Source organism: Limanda limanda, chromosome 1, assembly GCF_963576545.1.
Source record: "Limanda limanda chromosome 1, fLimLim1.1, whole genome shotgun sequence".
Classification (NCBI taxonomy): domain Eukaryota; kingdom Metazoa; phylum Chordata; class Actinopteri; order Pleuronectiformes; family Pleuronectidae; genus Limanda; species Limanda limanda.
Genome location: NC_083636.1, coordinates 39,797,990 through 39,822,026, shown reverse-complemented (window position 1 = coordinate 39,822,026; position 24,037 = coordinate 39,797,990). Strand labels below are relative to the sequence as shown.

General features: G+C 43.7%; 1 protein-coding gene across 1 annotated transcript in view; it reads right to left on the bottom strand.

The window, feature by feature from the left end:
- large1 (LARGE xylosyl- and glucuronyltransferase 1) overlaps positions 1 to 24,037 on the bottom strand; it is a 126,501-nt gene that overhangs the window by 72,581 nt on the left and 29,883 nt on the right. The gene's annotated exons all lie outside the window — the stretch shown is intronic.

Sequence of the window (24,037 nt, the reverse complement as noted above, 5' to 3'; positions counted from 1 at the left end):
GACCAGTCACAGCCAGCACACCAAAAGGCTGCTTATCTGGCGCAGAGAAAACAGAGACATAGGGTCTATATTTTAGAGAGATTATTAATACATCAGAGAGAGATATACGATAGGCGACATGATATATGTCCAGCCCTTGGGACAAAAGGGCATTAGGAAATTGAAATTAGCAAGCAATTCCTCCAAAGAGTAAAGCTAAGTAGATCCCAACACACATCCCCCGTCTGAAACACAGGTAGCAGCACATGCAGCTGCTTGTCTGACTGACTTCTCCTGAAAATCCTCCTGACAAGACTGAACTACTTACTTTACCTTCCAGGGAAGGGCTCTCCCACCCATGACCTTACCATCACCATCGACAACTCTGTGGAAGCCCCCACCCAGGCCACAAAGGAACCTGGGTATGACACTTGACAGTCATGCTGCTCGGTCAGTGCCTAGTCACTCAACAAAATCACGACTGCTTACTGGCCTGGCTCCCAACTGGTGGAACAAGGTCCCCATTGACATCAGGACAGCAGAAAGTCAACACATCTTCCACCGCAGGCTAAAAACTGACCTCTTCCGACTACACCTTAGTTAAAGGATGAGGGTCTAGTAATCGTCGTCAACTCTGGCAATAAAAAATAAAATAAAAAAATGTATATACGGCACTAACATGTAGCACTTTGTAGTTTGTCTTTTTTAAAGCTAATGTATCTATGTTATTCTTGCTGTTCCTGGTTTGGACCTTCATGGTTGAATGTACTTATTGCATGTCGCTTTGAATAAATGATGCATAATGTAATATGTGGAGTGATGTAACAAAATTTGGTTCATCTTTGATTAATATTTGACTTTTATTCCCACCCAGGCAAGTAACATGATGTGATTATAATTACCAGAAAGGAGTGAACCCCTCCTCACATGGACTCACTGATCCACACACAAACACTGCATTTACCCCATTTCCTCCTCTCTCTCAGGTAACAGGTCCGACCATAAATCATTTGACAGACCAACTGTGACTTGGATAGCATTTCGCCTTGCTAGCACATGGTGGAATAAAAGTAAATTAGTTGTTTCATTGTGCTGTAATCAATTTAATAACACATATCAAATGATTGCATTCTCATTTCCTGCTATATACAGAGCCTGAATAACTAACCAGCACAGTCCTATAAATGCAATGGTATATTTCTGCCTTATAAGTCATTTGTATTGTTGATCTAAAATTAATTTTTCTCATTTGTATTGTATAGTCTACATTGATATGATAAACTATTAATTTAAACCAATACAAAATTTGGAAGCTTAAAATATTGAATACCAGGCCAATAGAATGCAAAAAACTAAAATCTTAAATACAAAAAATGATATCTTATTTATAAAGATTATCATTATTATAATGTTATATATAATAATGATGGGCTAGGAAGAGTAGACACTGTTAAGGGATACAAAACAAAACGAAAAACAAATATCTCCCTGTGAAAAAGCGGAGCTATACACGTAGAAGACACCAACAAATATGTGGAGAGAGTTTGTGGTGGTAAGGGCAGATGCCCGGTGCCTGTGTGTCGTAAAGGAAATCACGTGATCTCCGCATTAGAATCAAATCACGTCACTTCCCGCCTCTGTCTGCGGCACCCGGCTGCTTCACCTCCCGCCTGAGAAATGTGGAGGATTTGTTGTTGTTGTGAACGCGTCTGAGCAGAAAAAACTCCCGCTGTGTTGTGCATGTGTGAAAGGCAAACTGCGGGTAGACACTGAAGCCAACGCTCTGATGTTTACCCGCAGGTCATTGAGCAAGTAGAATCTCTGCTCTTTCTTTTTCTTGATTCACTATCAACCCGTCTGATACATACGACTGCCAACTGAGACATCCACAGCAGTGCTACAGGAGAGAACTTGAAAAAACTGAAACAACACAGAGACATTATTGGCAAATACTGTGACTGCTGTAAGGTTAGTGGCCACAACACTAACAGATTGGGTTCTGGCTGAGAGTCTAATCCAGACCACCAGTGTAACGATCTGTTCAGTTTGTGTCTGTTTTGATTTCACTTCCTGTTTTATTTTGGTGTCTGGGTTCTTGTGTCTCATGTCTACCTTTACTTCCTGTTGGTTTCCCCACACACCTGTACCTTGTTGTCATTAAGCATTCCCTATTTATACACTGTGTTTCCCCTCACCCTCTGCCAGATTGTCATTGTCTCCTGTGTGCGTACATGCTCTCCAGCGATTTCTTCTGTGTTTGGATTACCTGGTTTTTGGACTCTGCCTCGATTTATGACTTTTGACTTCTGCCTGTTCCCTGTATGGATTTGTTGCTTGGACAATTTAAGTAAAGTTTTATTTAATACTTTATTTTTCTGCCTCTCGTGCTTCCTTTGCTTCTGAGTCTCTGCCTAGTTAAGGATTGCCACAGTACAATCTGGCCATGACAGACTCAGCAGAGGACGTTCTACGCTCGGCCCTCCGTGCCCAAGGAAGTTTGCTTCATAATCATGAGCAACAGCTGTCCTCTCTGGTGGGTGGCGTACAGCAATTGCAGACCAGGCAGGACGCTTTTCAAACTTCCCTGTCAGACCAATTCCAAAACCTGTCTACCCAGATGCAACAGATGTTCGCTAGCCTGACGACCACTGCTCCGGCTCCACCTGCTCCGCCTGCTCCCCAGCCCAGGGAGGCTCAACCTGTTATTCACCCGGATCCCCGTCTCCCCAGTATCGAGAGGTATGATGGTGATCCCTCAACTTGCCGATCCTTCCTGTCACTCTGCTCTATGACTTTTGAACTGCAGCCTCACTCTTACCCCTCCGAGAGCTCTCGTGTGGCTTTCATGATTACTCACCTTTCAGGAAGAGCCCGTGAGTGGGCTACTGCAGAGTGGGACAACAGGTCGGTCACCTGTGTCTCAGCGAGGAGCTTCGCGGAAGCCCTCCGCAAGGATTTCAATCACCGCACACCAGGCAGAGAGGCGGCTCGAGGACTGTTGGACCTGAGACAGCTAGGCAGTCGAGTAGCCGTTCATGCTATCCCCTTCCGCACCCTGGCGTCGGAGAGCGAGTGGGGTGAGAACTCTTTATGTGACACTTTCCTGCACAGTTTATCTGAGGACATTAAGGATCACCTGGCCCCACTCGACCTGCCATCTGACTCGATTCAACGATGGACCTCCAGCCCGGTGGGGGCAGCCTTCGCCATCCCGTATTCCTGCTTCTTCTTCTGTTCCAGTGACGGCAGCGGACAGCGCCACAGTGCCTCCTAGTGGTCAGGAGGAACCCATGCAGCTCGGCCGCACTCCCCTCTCCTCTGAGGAACGTCAGCGCCGCCGTAGGGAGGGAAGATGCCTCTACTGCAGTAAGCTGGGCCATTTCCTGGCATCATGTCCGTTAAAAGACCGGGCTCATCAATAAGGAGAGGTTTATTGGTGAGCCAAACCTCAATTTCCTCTACTCCCTTCAGACCATTAACACACGCCTGTCTGAGCTCTCCTGAAGTTTCCCTGGAGCTAGCTGTGTTTGTGGATTCTGGAGCTGATGAGAACTTCCTGGATCGGGAGCTAGCTAAGCAGCTTCAGCTTATCCCAGAACTACTCCCTGTTCCCCGGGAGGCCAACGCCCTGGATGGCCGCCTGTTGTGTCATGTTACCCACCGTACTCCAGCTTTGAGCCTCACCATCTCAGGTAACCACGCTGAGATGCTATCCTTTTTGCTCATTGACTCGCCTCAGGTGCCACTCGTTTTGGGTCTGCCTTGGCTCAAGAGACACAATCCACACATTGACTGGTCAACTGGGTTAATTTTGGGGTGGAGTGAATTTTGCCTCTCATCCTGTCTTGTGTCTGCCTCTCCTAGTTGTTGTCCCCAGAACTCTGACTCTTCCTCAGATTTTCCTGATCTCTCTGGTGTCCCACCCGTCTACCTGGATTTGAAGGAGGTTTTCAACAAGTCCCGCGCTACCTCCTTACCCCTCCATCGGCCATATGACTGCACCATCGACCTCCTTCATGGCGTCTCTCTTCCCAAGGGTCGTCTTTACTCCTTGTCTGCCCTTGAGACGGAGGCCATGAACAAATACATTCAAGAATCCCTGGCTACTGGTATTATCCGTCCCTCTTCCTCTCCTACTGGTTCTGGTTTTTTTTTTGTTAGTAAGAAGGACAAATCCCTGCGTCCTTGCATTGACTACAGAGGTCTGAACAGTATCATGGTCAAAAACAGGTACCCTCTGCCACTCATTTCGTCTGCTTTTGAACTATTAAAAGGGGCAACTATTTTTTCCAAGCTGGATTTAAGAAATGCTTACCATTTAGTTCGCATAAGGCAGGGGGACGAATGGAAAACGGCCTTTAACACTCCTAGCGGCCACTATGAGTATCTGGTCATGCCTTTTGGGTTAACTAACGCCCCGGCAGTTTTCCAGGCTCTTGTCAACGATGTGATGAGGGACATGTTAAATAAGTTTGTTTTTATTTATCTGGATGACATCTTGATTTTTTCCAAATCAGAAGAGGAGCATGTGCAGCATGTCCGACGGGTACTTCAGCGGCTGCTGGAGAATCAGCTGTTTGTGAAGGCTGAAAAGTGCGAGTTTCATCAGCAATCTGTTAGCTTCCTGGGGTTCATTGTTGCACCTGATAGCATCCAGATGGACCCTGCTAAGGTCAGTGGAGTGATGGATTGGCCTGTTCCCACAGATAGAAAGCAGCTGCAGAGGTTCTTGGGCTTTGCTAATTTCTACAGAAGATTCATCAGGAACTACAGCTCTGTTGCAGCCCCTCTCCATGTCCTCACGTCCCCAGGAACCAGGTTTTCATGGAATTCTCAGGCAGAGGAGGCCTTCCGTTCGCTTAAACAGCGGTTCTCTTCTGCACCCATCCTCACCTTGCCTGATCCAAAGCTGCAGTTTATCGTCGAGGTCGACGCTTCTGGGGTGGGGGCAGGGGCAGTCCTCTCCCAGCGCTCTTCTAAAGATAACAAGGTTCACCCCTGTGCTTTTTTTTCCAGGAGGCTTTCGCCGGCGGAGAGGAATTATGATGTGGGCAACAGGGAGCTGCTGGCTGTGAAGCTGGCTCTAGAGGAATGGAGGTACTGGCTGGAGGGGGCTGAGCAGCCGTTTTTGGTGTGGACCGATCACAAAAACTTGGAATATATAAGGACTGCTAAAAGACTGAACTCTCGTCAAGCCAGGTGGGCACTGTTTTTTAACCGATTTGTGTTCACACTGTCCTATCGCCCTGGATCCAGGAACGTCAAGGCTGATGCCCTGTCCCGCCAATTTGAGCGGGAGGAAGACCCCGGAACCCTTGCCGCCATCCTGCCATCAGCATGCGTCATTGGAGCTGTGACATGGGGCATTACTGATAAGGTCAGACAGGCACTAGAGGGGGAAGAGATCCCGGCAGGCTGTCCGGAGAACCGGCTTTTTGTTCTGTCCATTCTCCGTCCGCAGGTCCTGCAATGGGGACACTCATTTAAATTCAGCTGTCATCCAGGGGTTGCCCGTTCCATTAGTCTCCTCCGACAACGTTTCTGGTGGCCCACACTGAAGGAGGATGTCCAGGAGTTTGTCGCTGCTTGCCCCGTCTGTTCCCAGAATAAGACTTCTCGCCAGCGGCCCTATGGTTTGCTCCTTCCTTTGCCTATTCCCCGGAGACCTGGTCTCACATATCTATTGACTTTGTTTCTGGACTGCCTCCATCAGAAGGTAACACAGTTGTACTCACTATTGTGGACCGATTTTCGAAAATGGCTCATTTTGTCCCTCTGCCTAAGCTCCCCTCTGCCAAAGAGACGGCAGAGGTTATGTTGTCTCATGTTTTTCGGTTACATGGACTCCCTCAGGATGTGGTGTCGGACCGGGGACCCCAGTTTGCCTCCAGGTTTTGGAAAGAATTCTGTAGGCTCATTGGTGCCACAGCCAGCCTCTCCTCCGGTTTTCACCCCCAGTCGAACGGTCAGACTGAACGTTACAACCAGGAGATGGAGACAGGACTCCGCTGTGTGGTTTCACAAAATCCTTCCCTTTGGAGCAAAAATTTGATCTGGATTGAGTATGCTCATAATTCTCTCCCTGTCTCAGCCACAGGACTTTCTCCGTTCCAGTGTGTTTATGGATATCAGCCACCACTGTTTCCTGAGCTTGAGGAGGAGCTTACGGTGCCATCTGCTCAGGCCTTGGTGCGCCGCTGCCATCTCACTTGGAGAAGAGCCCGGCAGCACTCCTCCGCACCTCCAGCCGATACAAACGTGTGGCTGACAAAGGCCGGTCTCAAGCTCCACACTACAAGGTTGGCCAAAGAGTCTGGTTGTCCACCCAGGATCTTCCTCTACACCTGGAGTCCCGCAAGTTAGCACCCAGATTCGTTGGTCCGTTCTCCATCACGAAGGTGGTGTAAACCCTGTGGCGGTGCAGCTCAAGCTTCCCAGGACTATGAGGGTCCATCCGACCTTCCATGTGTCAAAGGTCAAACCCGTCAGGACCAGTCCGCTGGTTCCCCCCACCAGACCCCCTCCACCCCCCCAGGTCATTGATGGGGGGCCTACATACGCTGTTAGGCGTCTTCTGGGGTCCCGCCGCAGGGGCCGTGGACTTCAGTACCTCGTGGACTGGGAGGGTTATGGGCCAGAGGAGAGGTCCTGGGTCCCCTCTAGGGACATTTTTGCTAAGACTTTGATTAGAGATTTCCACCGGCGTCACCCGGACCAACCGGGGACGTCTGGAGCCGTCCCTTGAGGGGGAGGTACTGTAACAATCTGTTCAGTTTGTGTCTGTTTTGATCTCACTTCCTGTTTTATTTTGGTGTCTGGGTTCTTGTGTCTCATGTCTACCTTTACTTCCTGTTGGTTTCCCCACACACCTGTACCTTGTTGTCATTAAGCATTCCCTATTTATACCCTGTGTTTCCCCTCACCCTCTGCCAGATTGTCATTGTCTCCTGTGTGCGTACATGCTCTCCAGCGATTTCTTCTGTGTTTGGATTACCTGGTTTTTGGACTCTGCCTGGATTTATGACTTTTGACTTCTGCCTGTTCCCTGTATGGATTTGTTGCTTGGACAATTTAAGTAAAGTTTTATTTAATACTTTATTTTTCTGCCTCTCGTGCTTCCTTTGCTTCTGAGTCTCTGCCTAGTTAAGGATTGTCACAACCAGCCACATTAAGCGGAGCCACTTCCTTTTCTTCCTGTCTTCCTCCTGACCGGGATGATGTCGGGATAACAGCGTTAATCCTTAAATCTTAATCACAGACATCTTATCCGTTGGAAATATTTTTGCAATATTTCAGCTATCACCACTGTTCTTCTGCTCCATCTTGTTGATTATCTGTCGGTGGAATTCTGTGCAACTGGACAACACCTAATAAATTATTTACGTCATTGTGTTTCGTTTGAATGGCGCAGAACGGAGAACGGCAGAATGTCTCTCGGAGATGTGTTTATCGATATCATCCATGCCTAAGAGGATTGAATCTGTCATTCAAAATAAAAGCAGATACTGTATGTAGGATTTAATAAAATATAACAATAGATGAAGAGTCCACTGACCTTTGCTGAAACTGTTATTTTGGACCTGTACTTTAACCTAATCAGTAAAACATTCATGTTCTTTCCATTCAATTGACATAATTCCTCTTGAGCTTTGGCTAAAAACTATCAAATGGACGATATTTGTAATGATTAACACAGTGTAGCAGCGGAATCCAATACAATTTAAGTCAATGGTGACCTACACTGCAGACGTAATAAAACCACCTAAAAAAAGAGAAAATGCCTCCACACTGCTCGTGTGGTGTCATCCAAGTGTCCGCAAGCGTAGGTCACCATTGAATTCAAATGTATTGGATTCTGCTGCAACGCTGTTTTCCCCTGAGACTCCAGAAGGGTTATGTGAACTCAAACAACACTCCACCCACCCCTCCATCGGCACAATGGTGAGTAAATGATGAGTGAATTAAACATTTTCAGTGTACTACCCCTTTAAGCAGAAGTTTCCAATGAGAACCCCATGAGGCAGTAGCGGTTTACATTTAGGAGTTGCAAGTGTTGATGCCTCTCAAGACGGGGAAGTACACAGATTTGTTTTGATCAATACTACCAGCACTAACAGCTGGTCCGCCTGCACTCTGGATATACGTCAGCAGCAATTTCCTCTCCTCCCCTCTGTCTGTTTCAAATATGAACAAGCAGCTCTGAATCCTGCAGAGAGGAAGGGAGATAAATCTTCTGAGAGGATATGGAGCTCTCGTTCTCTCCACTACAGCTCAGTAGCCTCAGCTCCCAAAGGGTGAGGTGGAGAAAAAGGGAGGGTGGGGGAAGGCTTGGTTGAAGATGACTAAAAGAACAGAGTGGGTTCTCCATTGAGACTCAGATGGGGGGAGAACAGACAGCTTTGTGCTACATCCACAGCACTATGTTTTAGTTTGTAAAAGCATCAACTCTGCTGTGGATGCACCTGGCAGCTAGAGAGTTTTGGGGCCGCTTAAATTTAGATGTTTACGATATGCTGCCGGTTTTAGTTTGAAAACTCTGGGACTGCATTTCCGTAAGAAACCTTCGCAGATTTTTCACATGACCCCCTTCCAGAAGAAAACAACCGGCAATAGCCTCAGCTGCCAGTGTAGAAGGCAACATGGTCAATCAATTACACGCACATGCCCATTGTCCATACATGTGTTTTTTATAGCCTGTTAGTATGCACAGGGATTCAAACTGACACATGGCCAACACTCTTATGTTAACTGAGCTTGTTTTGGTAAAAGAAAATTTAGTAGTATAGATGTGACCTTATTGAGAGATCCACATCTTTACAGTATGGCAGAGAACCAGAGGCGTTTTAGCTCATTTTACATGTATTGATCTGTGTTAAGGGGGAAAGGCAGCTTTCCAGTACGATACCATCTGGTATCTGACAACCACCAGTTGCTCCCATCCAAAGTCAGTTTCCCATTTTGACAGAGATACTCAAAAACATGTCTGCTCCTCCTACAGAGAAAATGGCAGTAGAATTCAGCACACCTAACAGTTTTTCTTTTACAATGTCCTCAAATGGTTTTATATGTAAAGGCATCTAATTCATTCCCATGATAATGTTAGAAAACTTCATATTGGCCACGGCTTGATTTTCTGTCATAACAAATGTGTTAATGAAGTGGAATATTTTCTCTTTCTATCTTCCTCCGAGATTTATTGTCCCCCCTGAGGACATAATAAATAAAGACAGCAAGGATACACTGAATATGCAGGGACACATAGGCTTTCTTCCAGATAACCAGAGCACCTTCTGGACTCAATTTTGTTCAAGCCGTAATTCATTTTCAGAGTGGATTTGCTGGGCCTAATCCGACTGAAACGGACTCAATGACCATTTGATTGTGCTGCTCAGAGATTGCATATGGCATTTTCAGGGCAGCGGATGCACCTGGTCTTTCATGCGGCCCAGCCAATTCGTCTGGCTCCGAGGTAACTGTCATGAAGCTCATTGTCTATGTGGAAACAAAAGCCTCAAACAAAATACATGGATCAACGTTTCCCTGCCGAGGACGGAAAAACAAGAGCATGTCAGCTGCCGTGCGACACAACACTGTTATTCACTTCTGAGAGAAAGATTTAGAGTAAATGTTTGGCTTGGATGTGTTGTAAAATTTATATTCCACAAACTATCAAATTTGTTGTAGTTTGCTGGGCTGCATCTCCTATAGATGTGTCAGCAAAGTAGAAACCATCTTGATTTTATCACTTGCTCTCCGTCCTAAATTGCAGTTCACTCCCCCAGTTTTATGGTCAGGACTTGTCGCAGAAGATTACTGAATATTGGACACCTCGTCTGCAATAAAGAACAAAAATCTTAAATTACTCTCAAACAGGAGGAGTTTATTTACCTCAGAGGAATGTGACTTTTATATAAAACTGGGTTTTATTATATAAAAAAATTTGATGAAACTGGAGTCAGAAGTTTAAAGGGATGGTTCACAATTTTTTTTAATTCCCTCAGTATCTGCTCACCACTATGCCGATGGATGGTTGGGTGAAGTCTTGAGTCCACAAAACACTTTAGGAGTCTCAGGGGTAAAACATGTTTCAACCAAGGTGACCTCTTCTTCAGGCGTAATAAAACAACTACTCTGAATATGAATGTGGGGGGCTACACTTGGACGACACCACACGAGCAGAATGGAGGCATGATATATGTTTTTTCTGTTTTATTACGTCTTAAGAGGGCGATTGACTTTGATTGTATTGGATTCTGCTACAGCGCTGTTTACACCTGAATCCCCCCCCCCACCCCCCTATGAATTTGAATTTTTCTGTGAACTTTCCCTTTAATTACAGGTGGGTTGGGGTAGAGTTGTTTCTGAAACACTTTTTATTTAATTTGTTGAAATGCTCTTTACGTCCTTAAAGCCATCGATAAATAATAGACATATTTATTAAAAGATAACGAAAAATTAAAAAAAAGTTGGCATCTGTGGCCCTTGCAGGACTGTAATAAACAACCAATCATTTCTATCGTTAGATGATTTGTCGGCATGCCTGTCTGTCACTAGCTGACCGGCCAGCCCGTGCGCACCCTGACTACTCTCACTGCGCATGACCTCATGAGTCTTCAGCTGGGGAGACATCCAGAGGCACAAACAGTAGCCAGAGGTCAGCGAGTGAGTCACTGCAAAAAAGACTTCTCGCAGTTGTCAGGCAGTGCATGCGCAAAGTTTGAGCGAGAGGGGGCAAATGGGATGTATAAGAAACATCTCATCACTTCCTGCATGTGAATTTGTGAATTCTATGTCTGTATCTGACATATTAAGTCGTGCCACCTCAAAATATGGCTCCCCCGAAACCCAATGTGTAATTCGAACTCTGTAAAGGAAGAATAACACTGTGCAGAGTTCATAGATACAATTTATAGATTTGTATTAACTTTTCAACTCATAAATTCAGAAATCTTGGTCCAAACACAACCCACCAATAACAATAACAGCGGCGCATCACAGAGAGGCCCATTTAGAGCGTGCAGAAACTAATGATCAGCTGACCCCTTATCCAGACAGACCTGTGGCACTGAATGATTTATGACTGTTTGGGTGCCCCACTCCCAGTGTGTTCACGTTTGTCAGCTTTAATTCTCCTCAGCTGTTCTCTAGCTCCGGATTCTTTTCTTATCCTCTCCCTCCTGCTCTTGGGCAGATATCCTGTGGGCAGTGGCAACAAATCCATCATGTGATGGCAGCTGTTGACCTGGCAGACAGCTTGAAACTCCTCAGCACAAGTACACCAGCCAGCCATTATTTTGTCTTATCATTAGGACAAGGAGACCGCAGTGAATACTGTTCACCAAACACTGCCACTGATAAAAGTGAAACTTAATTTGGAAAAAAAAGAATAGATTAAAAGAATAGATTAATGAATGACATGAAATGAAACCTTCCTAGCCTCCCCCTTGCTGCGTCACACGGCCTATGATCTTTTTCTTTGAGGATTCTGTATCTTGTGTCTTTGTAGGCTCAAAATGATAAAGTGAGAAGCATGAAGCAAACTTTCAGTGTATCTTCCAAAGGCATCCATGGGGTTACACTTACTTGTACTGTATGAAAAGATGAATGACATGAAGGCACATTATCTGGATCGCCCCCCCCCCCCCGGTATGATAGCTGCAGTTTAGCTTATAAACCCCACTCCCGCCATGTTGACAGAGACGCATGGACCAAGTTTAATTTTTTTTTAGCTAAAATCAGAGTACATGTCAAAAAAATATTTTCTGATGATGGTCTGTCATTTTTGGTGGTTACAATCATTTGTATGTATCTTCAATTGTTGTTTGTGTTCTGGACATTGTGTGCAGAGCTTTTTATAAATAATCTAACTTTGTGTTAATCCTACTTGGTTTATTTGCTGAGGAGATTTTATAGTCAATGTTTTTCATAAAAAGAAACTGAATTTGCTTCATTGCCTTTGATTTGTGTGGCTTTTATAGTATTTACTCAGCACTGGGCAATTTACAAAACAAATGCCAAGTGTGAAATCGCTAAGAGATATGTACTCCACAGACAGACAGACAGACAGACAGACAGACAGACAGACAGACAGACAGACAGACAGACAGACAGACAGACAGACAGACAGACAGACAGACAGACAGACAGACAGACAGACAGACAGACAGACAGACAGACAGACAGACAGACAGACAGACAGACAGACAGACAGACAGACAGACAGACAGACAGACAGACAGACAGACAGACAGACAGACAGACAGACAGACAGACAGACAGACAGACAGACAGACAGACAGACAGACAGACAGACAGACAGACAGACAGACAGACAGACAGACAGACAGACAGACAGACAGACAGACAGACAGACAGACAGACAGACAGACAGACAGACAGACAGACAGACAGACAGACAGACAGACAGACAGACAGACAGACAGACAGACAGACAGACAGACAGACAGACAGACAGACAGACAGACAGACAGACAGACAGACAGACAGACAGACAGACAGACAGACAGACAGACAGACAGACAGACAGACAGACAGACAGACAGACAGACAGACAGACAGACAGACAGACAGACAGACAGACAGACAGACAGACAGACAGACAGACAGACAGACAGACAGACAGACAGACAGACAGACAGACAGACAGACAGACAGACAGACAGACAGACAGACAGACAGACAGACAGACAGACAGACAGACAGACAGACAGACAGACAGACAGACAGACAGACAGACAGACAGACAGACAGACAGACAGACAGACAGACAGACAGACAGACAGACAGACAGACAGACAGACAGACAGACAGACAGACAGACAGACAGACAGACAGACAGACAGACAGACAGACAGACAGACAGACAGACAGACAGACAGACAGACAGACAGACAGACAGACAGACAGACAGACAGACAGACAGACAGACAGACAGACAGACAGACAGACAGACAGACAGACAGACAGACAGACAGACAGACAGACAGACAGACAGACAGACAGACAGACAGACAGACAGACAGACAGACAGACAGACAGACAGACAGACAGACAGACAGACAGACAGACAGACAGACAGACAGACAGACAGACAGACAGACAGACAGACAGACAGACAGACAGACAGATGTTTGTGGAATTCAAAGTTAGCTACATTTTCTTGAGAGGAAAGGACTCTTGTAGAGTGAAAATAAAGCTGGAGGAATTTAAACCTGCCTAGTTTAATTGAAAAACTTAAAATGGCAAACAAGAAAATTGTTTTAATGCAAGTCCAGATAATCAATACTTGAGATTTACTTGAATTGTTTGCAATGATACTGCTACTACTACTACTACAACTACTACGTCACAAAGTCTGGGCAAGAATATGTTCAGACAGATTAGGGGGACCACTTTATATAAAGGGTAAAAATATGTGAGCAAACTTCATATGTTACACATCCCTGAGTGCAATGGAAAACACATTGAACAGTTAATGTAAGTGATGTGTCAAGTCAAAACTGAACGCTACGTTAAGTCCTGAAATTGTCTTGTTGCTGTCTACACTTCTTCGCTGTGCTTATGGCAGGTCAAGGCACTGGCTGACAGGGTTTACGGAAATACTCAATTTTAAATGTGGGATTTGCCCTCGGCTAATATGGTGTCCTTCTGGACTTGCAGGGGGCATCGGTGAGGTCAGGGATATACCTTTGAAAGGATAGTTGAGGTGAGTCAGTGATGGAAATGTAGCTGTGTTCACAGATCTTGGTTAAAACGTAGCAAATGCTTATGGACAGGTGCACAGAAGACTCAAAAGCTCTTAGTTTACTAATCTACCACCCACATGTGAGGTTTAATGAGCCTTATAGCAGCCTTTCTAATGCTCAGCGTGTGAGTACCCAACAGCTTGTGCGTGTCTGTGTGTGTGTGTGTGTGTGTGTGTGTGTGTGTGTGTGCCAGAACAGATGGATTATGTCAGCTGCCTAATCTTGGCATTGACAGTGATGGTTTGATCCCATGATAATAAAAACTGATGAACGGCCTGGGTCAGTGACCTTCAATGTAGCTTGAAGATTGGATGGATGGTATTCTGCATGGCAGCTGCTAACAGGCTTGACTACTCACATCAAACACACAATGCATCATGTATACATTCAGTCTGTTTACTACGTCTCACTGCATACGTGTGTGATATGGTGATGCACTCTGTTTGCTTAATGTTAGGACATTACTGAATGTATGTTGTGTGCTGGAAACCCCTAATGACTGTTCATGTTGACACCAGGATTCACTGCGATATCATAGATTTTTTTCATCTCTGTCTGTCCAATTCAGGCTGAAATGATTTAACCTTTGTATCAGTTTTCTACCTTTATATTTAACCCCTAAAATTTCTGTTCAGTTCAGTTGCCATTTATTCACGTGTTTATTAAACATATTTCTTTTTGTTTTTAATATATCTCAGCCACATTTTCTCTGTAAGGAAACAGATTTCAGCACAGTATATTAAAGTATAGTATTTTATGATCCTAGCCTGTGATAAAACGATATGTATCGTGATGATGAGAAATGTCTATTATTTCACCTTATTCTGTATCATATATTTCATTGTGCCACTAATCATTCTCATGCAGTATCTTTCATCATTTTGTGTTTCACACAGCAAGGCATGCAGACAGGGAATTTGCATGAAGGCAATGCAACCAAACATGGAGGGCAGTGAAAGTGAGACAGAATAGGTTCATTCTGAACAGGAGAGGGACTCCAAGGAGCTCATACCTAAAAGAGAGGTTGTGTTTGTTGCATGGACAGAGTCTGAGACAGACCAGAAAACTGGACATTGCAAATAATGCCGCAGAGTAGACTGGTCAACACAACAGACTCAAAACACTGCTAACGTCTTTTACAACCTGCACAAGTTTTGTATTGTTTGGGTACAGAGAGAGAGTAGGGATAAGAGCCACATACTCACAATTAAGTGCTTAAAACAAACCCCAGACTTTGACATTGCAAGAGAATCATGTAGCTGGAAGAAGATAACGGCTGCAACTAAAATCTGCAAATACCCAATTTACAGCATTCAGAAAAAGGCAGGACTAACAAATAAGGATTTGCATCATTATCTCGAAATTAAATTATCTCCATTTCTAAGAAGACACAAATTAAATAATTGCAATAGAAGTAAATTGCAATATAACCATATACAGTGTATGTTAATAGTTTCACGCTATGAAAATTAGAGGTGATGAAGCCATTTTTTCTTAAAGTAAAAATTTTTTGTTAAAGTTTGGCCCACTATAAAGGAAACTTCAACCTTCTCCCCACCACATTAAGTACCCAGGACAATATCGATTAAAACTGACATCTAGTTTCCTATGGGACCTAAGAAGAATGGGGACGGTATGATATACACTGACTGATCTAACTAAGCATGTCAAATATATATGTGCAATAACCAGTTCCAAAGCAGACTTTTAATGAATCTGGAGAGATGATGAACTCTCCACAGTTCTGAGCACTGTTTGGCTTTGATTCAGGGCAACACTGGGTTGTAAATTTACATTGCAATTTACTGGCAGCTCTTCCAAGGTGACCTATCAAAGTTTTGAAAATGCAAAAGTATCCCACTTATCAGGAAGAAAGGGATTGTTGTGCTTTGTTCTAGGCATGACATCCCAGCATATTCATGAGATGCTTGTAAATAAATAATGCCTTGGACCAATTATTTAATATGGCTTCTTTGGTTTGTATGACTGGAGTAAAACCACATCCACACTAATACGTTTTAATCTAAAAACACATCACGTATGCTTCATTTATGTGTTTTCACAAGTGTTCAAGGCAACATGCAGAACAAATGTGAAGCATTCTGACTTCCACCTGGTTGACGGCCCAGTGTCTGTTACAACATTACGGATAATTTGATGACCCACCAACACTTCAGGATTTCTACCGTTTGGCAAGAGAAGTTGGACCCTGGCAGGCTGCCACAGTAGGTGATTATAGGGAAACACTGACTTAATTAGTACTGTTTGGAATAGGGGAACATTAGCACTTTATAATAATGTCCTGAAAATAAATGTCAAGTCATAGAAACTAAATAATTTACATGTTTCAAAAACAAACCTATAGAAATAATTTAAGGCTCTAATAATTCATAAATACATGAATCAATGACAGAAAATCATTTCATACATGAATTTAACTCTAAGAAGAAAATGCCTTTTTTACAATGTAAATGATTACATTGGATACTCATTAAAATATTTTGCCAAATTGTTGTATTATGTGATCAAAGCTGACATTGAGTACATACGGAGACATAAGCCACTTTCAGACATACACTGGACTCTGCAATCACTCCGTATTTTCTCTGGAGGAGGTGCACGTGTGAACGCAAATGTCAGAGTGAGATGCTCTGAAGTCTCTGCGGACTTTATTCGCCTGACCTCCAAGTGTAAAGTCTTTAGAGAGTCGATGTTGAACACAGAAGGGTATCCCCCGCTGGATTCACCGCGAGTGTGTGGAGGGTTGATGGTGCTTATATTGCGCGACAGCCGTAAATGAAAAAAAGAAAAGGAAAACAAATATCTCACAATGAAAAAGCGGTGTCACACAGGCGAAGATGTTAAGAGACTTTATAGCAATAAGAACCAACACTAGTAACTGTGTTTGTAAAAAGCGGAGTTAAAACGTAACTTCCATGCCTCTGCCTGCTGCACCCGGATGCTCCACCATTGGGCTGAATAATGCAGAGAATTTGTTGCTGTTGCGAACGCTTCTGTGCAGATAACCTCCCGCTGCGTTGTGCATGCGTGAAAGGCAAACTCTGCGTAAACTCTATAGTCCACTCTCCGGCTTTCACCCGCAGGTCGTGTCTGAAAACGGCTAGAGTGACACTGAGCAGGTTTTCAGAGTGTGACGTGGCCTCCCCAGGGGGGTCTCCGCACACTTTCAAGGAAGGCTCAGTAGGTGAGAGGAGACAGGATTTGAGCTTGATTTCATTTAAAAAATGATTCAGAGATACAGAGGTTTCGGAGAATTGTATTTTCTCCACAAAATTATAGGCATCTACAGTGAGTGAATAACCCACTGTGAGAAGAGGGGGCTCCTTTTCCTAAGCTTAACCTGAGGGCTAGCTCACAGTGTCATACTTTGAAAGCCCCTGGACTTGAGACCTGTGAGGATTGAATGAGAATCCTGCCTATCCTAATTAGACTGATTAATTAGTTTGGATTGGGTCTGACTCACATCCCCGGGTCAATTCTTGGTTGCTCGAAACTGAATGGACTTGTGAATGGACCTTTCCTCTAGAAAGGCGGAGTAAAGTGAAGCTGTGGCTGAGGGGTAGAGCAGTCATCCTCCAACCAGAAAGTTGACAGTTCGATCCCAGTCTTCCCCATCTGCATTCTGAAGTGTCATTGGGCAAGATGAGGACCCCTAATTGCCCCTCGAAAAAAAATAAAATGCTGCTAATAGATGCACTGTGTGAATGGTTGACTGGAAAACAGTACTATAAAGCGCTTTGAGTGGTCATCAAAACTAGAAAATCGTTATATAAATACAAACCATTTACCAAAGTTCTTTACTGCTGAAACACAGCATCTTTTGTGTTCTTAAATAAACAAATATATGAGGCAGAGGATACCAAAAAGCCATTCCAAAAGAAATGTCTCCCTTACCTTCCCTACAGCCAAAGTTTCGATTGGAAGACGAAGACTCATGGTGAAGCAGAGGACTGTAAGTCTTCTCTGAGCTAAATCAAGTTACAGAGACCTGAAACTGTCATGCACTGTGCGGCTCAGATCGCTGTGCGGTACCACACCTTCAAAGACCATGATTTCACGATGGGAAAACTGGGACATGTAGGGGGACTGAGGGAATTAGAGTATGACCAAAATAGAAAAGAAGAGAACATCAGGTGAACGCTTACATTATGGTTATTGTCTTGCAGTTTGTGCTAAATCCTCCAAAGCAAATCATTTTCATGTGGCACAATGACTGAATGACAAATCATCCCACCAAAACCAGTCTCCCTCTTTCATAACCCGGACAACAGACAACCTAGCACAATCCACAGTTTCTCATTCCCCTTAGACACTGACATTAAAAGCTGTTGAATGACCAACACACATATGAGAACACACATGGATTATACATATGTTGAACATCCAGAGCTCAAAATATAAGGCAACATACATCAAACTAGCTGAGTGTGGACTCTTGGTCTTATTGTTGACATAGGTCATGAAGGGTTCCTCGGGGTAATAAAGCCAAAATGTTCCCAAATCCTATATAAGAGAAGACAGCTTAGTAAATGAGCCCATAATGCAAACATTACAAATCTCTCAGACATGAATTGTGGGATTGTTTCAGGATGTAGTTCACTGTCGTTGAGACAACTGTGTGGGATCTATATAAAGGTGTAAGTCAGGTTTAGGACAGAGACACATTCATTTCCACTTGCGAAACAGAGGGAATGTTACTGTAAATGGATTTCCCCAGTGTGAGTCTCTTTTCTGAGGAATATAAAAGACTGTTGTCCATTTACAAAAGCAGGAGCCGCAAGGTTCAACTAAACCACAAAGGGAGGTAAAATGAATTTGACAGGAAGGCCAAAGTAATGAAGTAGCCAACGGGCAATGTGATTAATGAGAGACAGACAATATTTGCATACAGGGCTTCAGGAGAAGAAATCAAAGAGTCGGCTAATTTCACTGAGAAGTTCAAAATAAACCCGGCATTTTTCAGACCCCATTACTGCCAATTTGAATGAAATATGGGATTCACTAATCTGGTTTTCCGGGGCCACATGTGATTTGTTTTTCTAAGATGCACGAGAATAATTCAAGCTAATACTCATTTGTTCATTCATTTATTTTGTTAATTGACTAATTCCCTTATCCGCTGTGTGTGTCCTTGGGTGGTCATAGTGAGGCATTGACCACAGAGTGTTCAAATTTGAGCGGAGAGCCAAACTTGGCCATGTATCGTTACCTAATGGAATCCATTTAAATTTGGCAGTGTTCTGGGGGGAAAATACACTCAAGGGAAAACTGTGCCACTGAGACAATGAGACGAGACATAATCTAATGGAGGCTTTGGATAACCTTTGGAAAAGTGAGGCAAGACTAAACTTTGGTTCTTGGCCCTGAGCTGAAGTAAATTGGCTTTTTACATCATAGATTATATATTTATGAAAATTGATACGGAATATGGAAAACTAAATGGTGGTATTTCTCAGTGAGATCAAGTATGAATGCCTTCACGTTTTTCAGAGTCTGATTTAAACTTTAACATAGCAAAATGTTTATACTTTTCTAAATGGATATTAGGGCTGAACGATTAATTGCATTTGCGATTTAATCGCGATATGATAAAACGCGATTTCCTAATCGCAACGTGCACGATTATAACGTGCGAACGAGAGTAGCGCACCGGGCCGCCGTCCGCACCCGCAGCCAGAATGCCGCGGGACAACACAACTCCGCTGATCCAGAAGACAGCGAAGCAGGCCTGGTGATCGCGGTGCCGGCGGTGGACCTGAAAATCCCTCGCCGGAAAAGCAAGCCGAGCGCCGGGGCGGCGGGGCTCCAGAGCCCCCCCGGTCACCTACACGCACATCTGCGAGACGGAGGTGTTCAGCATGGGGGGTTCCTGCTGAGGCCCGTCGCCTCCGTACCGCTGCACGGCCACCCGCACATGAACGGGACGCGCCAGGTCTTTACAGCGCCTCATGGCTGCTGTGTTGTGGCTCCACACACACACACACACACACTCTGTCTGTTACGTGACTTGTGTTCGAAAGGGTTAAAAATCACAGTCTGAGGAGTGGGACCATTTCATTAACTTCAGGAAACTGTTCATACATGCAGTTGTACTGTTTGACTTTGTGGCCTGTGCATTTCTCCGTTTTTTATTTACAACTTTTTTTACTTTGATTTTACAAAATATTTTCAAAGTATAGTAGAGGCAAATTCTATGTTTCAGTTGTGTGAAATGTTTCTGACTTGGGAGCAGTAAGACACCTATAACTTTAAATATTATTTTAACACTAAATGTATCTAATATTGTGTTGGTCATATTTAAATCATTCATTACGTTTTGTTGGGGGAAAAAAAGTCGATCAAATAAAAAAATCGCATATTAAATCGCAATCGCCATATTGGGGGAAAAAATCGAAAAGAAAAGATTATTTCCCCAAATCGTTCAGCCCTAATGGATATATCAACATCATGTGTTATCAGGTATTAAGTAGGTGAGAAATGTGTTTTGCTAACTTCTATAAGATGTGTGTCACCCACCCAGTCGATCATATTGATGACCAGGCCGAACCACAATACCAACTCCCCTCTTGTCTTTTGAGAAATCTCAATTTCCCTCAATTTCAATTTTCACTCGAGCAGTAACACACACTGCACTTTCCATTCAGGCACTTTGTCCTCACACATGTTTAGCTCAACACCTTATATTAAGTGTTCTTTCTGGTTAAGACAACCTTGGAAAGTCATCTATATCCTGGTGTCACTTCTAGTTTTCTTTGTAGCTGCATATATTAAGTTTTCTTCAAACATCACCCACTTAAAAACAAATAACATTAATACCTTTAAGGCTTAATAAACAAGCATTTCTACAGAAATAATTTAAACACTTAATTGTTTTTTTAGTTTGCCAAAGAAATCTGTTTACCCCTACAAGCCTGATGAAAACATTTCTCCAGGTTGGGCCGCGGCTGATTCATTCTATCTGATTAGCTGACTCAGTCACATCAGAAACACTGTATTTTCTCACAATATAAATAGTCTGTCCAAGTCTCTATAGACATTTCCAATTTTTTGATTTGATTGAGTCATATTACACTTCCAACAGAAACACTTGTTAAAGGTAGTGTGTACAATTTAGCTGAAAGGGTTCTTTTAACAGCAATATAATATAAAATAATCAGTTTTCTAATAAAGAGCGGATTCAGTGGTTCGATCCCAGTCTTCCCTAATTTGCATGCCGAAATGTCTTTGGGCAAGATACTGAACCCCACATATCGCCTTGTCAATGTGTGTGTGAGTGGGTTAAAGTAAAACTGCACTGTAAAGCACTTTGAGTGGTCAGGCATTCATTTTTCACAAAGTCTCAAATTTGTAGAATTGCTATTTAAGTTTAAAAATTTGAAATGTGACCACGTATCTGATGTTTTTTGTTTTTTTTTATGTATTTTACATGGTTTTTAAACTGTGGTGCTACACACAGTTTGATTTCAGTCCAAAGACTAATTTTATCCCACTGTGCAATATGCAAATTATCCAGACACCCCAGGCAGGCTCCACATTCACTCACACTTTGTTTTAACTTCTAGTTAAAATAAAACATATCCCCTGCAGCTGATTATATTATCTATATGCTAATTAAAGGTAGGGCTGGTAAATTGTTTCTGAAACACATTTGAAATCCTCTACATGTCCCGACAGCCATCAATAAATCAAATTGTCTGGAAAAAAAGGCTGGTGTCTCTGGCCCTCGCAGGACTGTAATACATGTGACCAATCATTTCATTGGGACCGATTGAAATGATTGGCTGGCAGAGTCTGAGAATAACCAACCTGCCTGCCTGGGTGCACCCTGCCCTTTCTCTCACTGCACATGGCTGGAGTCTTCAGCTAGAGACACATATACGGCTGAGGCAGAGATGACAGTCAGAAGTTGGCGAGCGAGTCATGGAAAAGTCGCCTTCGAGCAGTTGTCAGTGCACCTTCGTGTGTTTTCGGGGGAGCAGCTTTGACAGGACGGTCAATAGGAGGGACTGGGATGTATGAGTTGCATATTTTCAAAGTTTAGCCTGCTCTTGCTAGCTATTTTCAGGATTACCAACCCCAGCTTTAATGAGGCGACCATTATGGTTAAAAGATACCCTTTAACTGCCGTGTGGTTATCTCCATCACCACAAAGTCTGCCTCTGCAATATCACTTTATATGGGCATGTGACTGTGTGTCAGTAATTTAACAAGACCAGCAAACATTAGGAAAGGGTTTAGATGTTGTGTAGTTATGAGTAAATACAAAAATTCATATTAGGGCCATTTTGGCGAAAAGAAAAAAAAATGATAGACAGGGGATTGGTGGGGGGATTTTGTGAGACTTCAAAATATTGAAACTTCCAACATAAAACTCTCCATGTTCTTTTTATGTTTGCCTGTTAATCCACTCGACTCTAGTCCCGCCACCTCTCCATAACCAGCTCATCTGCACGGGCCTCCACCTTCACTCAGCCCCCTGTCTCGTCCCTCTGCTACCCAGCTCTTTCTCACTGCTGTAAAGACAGCCTCCACTGCAAAAACACGGTCAGGCTACACCATGCTGGTTCTACCACAGCTTGTTCTCCCTCCTGCTGAGCAGTCAACCGCCCCCCCTCACAGCTCAGCCCTCATCGGCTGCTTCCTGATAAGGGACCATTCCCTCTATGCCAGAAGCCTTCACCTGCCAGAAGCCTCATCTCCACTATAATTCGTAACCAAAAACTTAAGTTTTTTATCTTACAACGCTACTCCACCCCCATTGCTCCATTATAAATATATTTTTACTTATAATGGCCATTGTACACCATCGTACTCTGGCTATATTTCTATTTGCACCAAAGAAATTCTACATAAGCATATTGCTGTTTCACTAGAAAAATAAAAATCTGTATCCCGTTTTAACATTAAAAGTTTCCTGATATCATATGATCAGGTATCGGGTGGAGGTCGACTCCCCATTACATGAACTGCGGCTGGCTCAAAACACTGCAGCTAAGTAAAACACAAGTGAAGCCTCCTTCTGATTAGAGTAATGCACACAACCAGCTACTGGTTTATTTCCATCAAAGGAAAGGGAGGGAGGAAAACCATTGGTCTCTATGCAGTAGGCAGTGGGGCGGAGGGCTGGGACAAAGTGGGGTCTCCATTTCTTGTATGACAGCAATACGCTTCCTAAAAACACCCTCACACCAAAGTACACATATGTATGTTGACAGGGGTATGTGGACTGTGGCCCTATTGTCTCTGCTCCGAGCAGCTCATCCAGACAAAGCACTCAAGACCCCAGGGACTCGCAATCTTTCTCAATCTGCCAGACAGAGAAACACAGCAGAGAGAGGGGAGAAGGGAACAAAAACCACAGTGGATGGAGGATGATGACGATGGAGACTGAGGAAGAAAAGCAGGTCAGAGATGGGGAGAGAGAGAGAGAGAGAGAGAGAGAGAGAGAGAGAGAGAGAGAGAGAGAGAGCGAGAGCGAGAGCGAGAGCGAGAGCGAGAGAGAGAGAGATGTTAAAGGCAGAGTTTGAGCTAGCAGAAGCACATTGCTCCTGTCTCACACATTCAGGCCTCACCTACAGCTGATGCTCCCTGCAGCCCGGTCCTTTCATAACTTATCATATTTCCACCAACTACTCTCCAGCCGCCAGGAACTTACTGCCAAATCTAATAATTACTTTGCAGACCCTGGCGACAATTGTATTATGGGAATGTATTCACAAGTACAGTCTCCAGGACAGTGACCCCCAAGTCAAAATTGTCAGTTTAATCATAATTAAAAATGGCACTACCGCAGCGTTTCAATCCTGCGAGTCAAAGTCATTAAAATGGCTCCAAGCACTCCAGAACTATATTGTCTGGAGGAAGTAATCAACTTTGGACAGGCCCGAGTAATTCATTAATAAACCACCACCACAGCAGCGAGGGAGGGGTGACTTTGTCTGCAGGACATTTGTTTCCTCACATTTCCTCTGATGAGTTTGGCTGTTAAGACTTGGCTGCAGTGTAAAGAGGTGGGCAACACTTTGTGTTAGGTCTAATCACATAGTGTGAAGAAGAAGAACTCACACACACTAGTGAATCTACAGGTGAGTCAGAGGAGACCACAGGCTGACTGAAACTGAGCAAAGAACCCCCGTATGTTGTCTTAGGTAAGAAAACATTCAAAGGTTTTTAAAAATAAATTATTATCACATTTCATTTAGGATATGTAAATATTCAATGATGTTTATTCTTTTTTCACATAGTGTTTCAGATGTACTTGTTTTCATTGG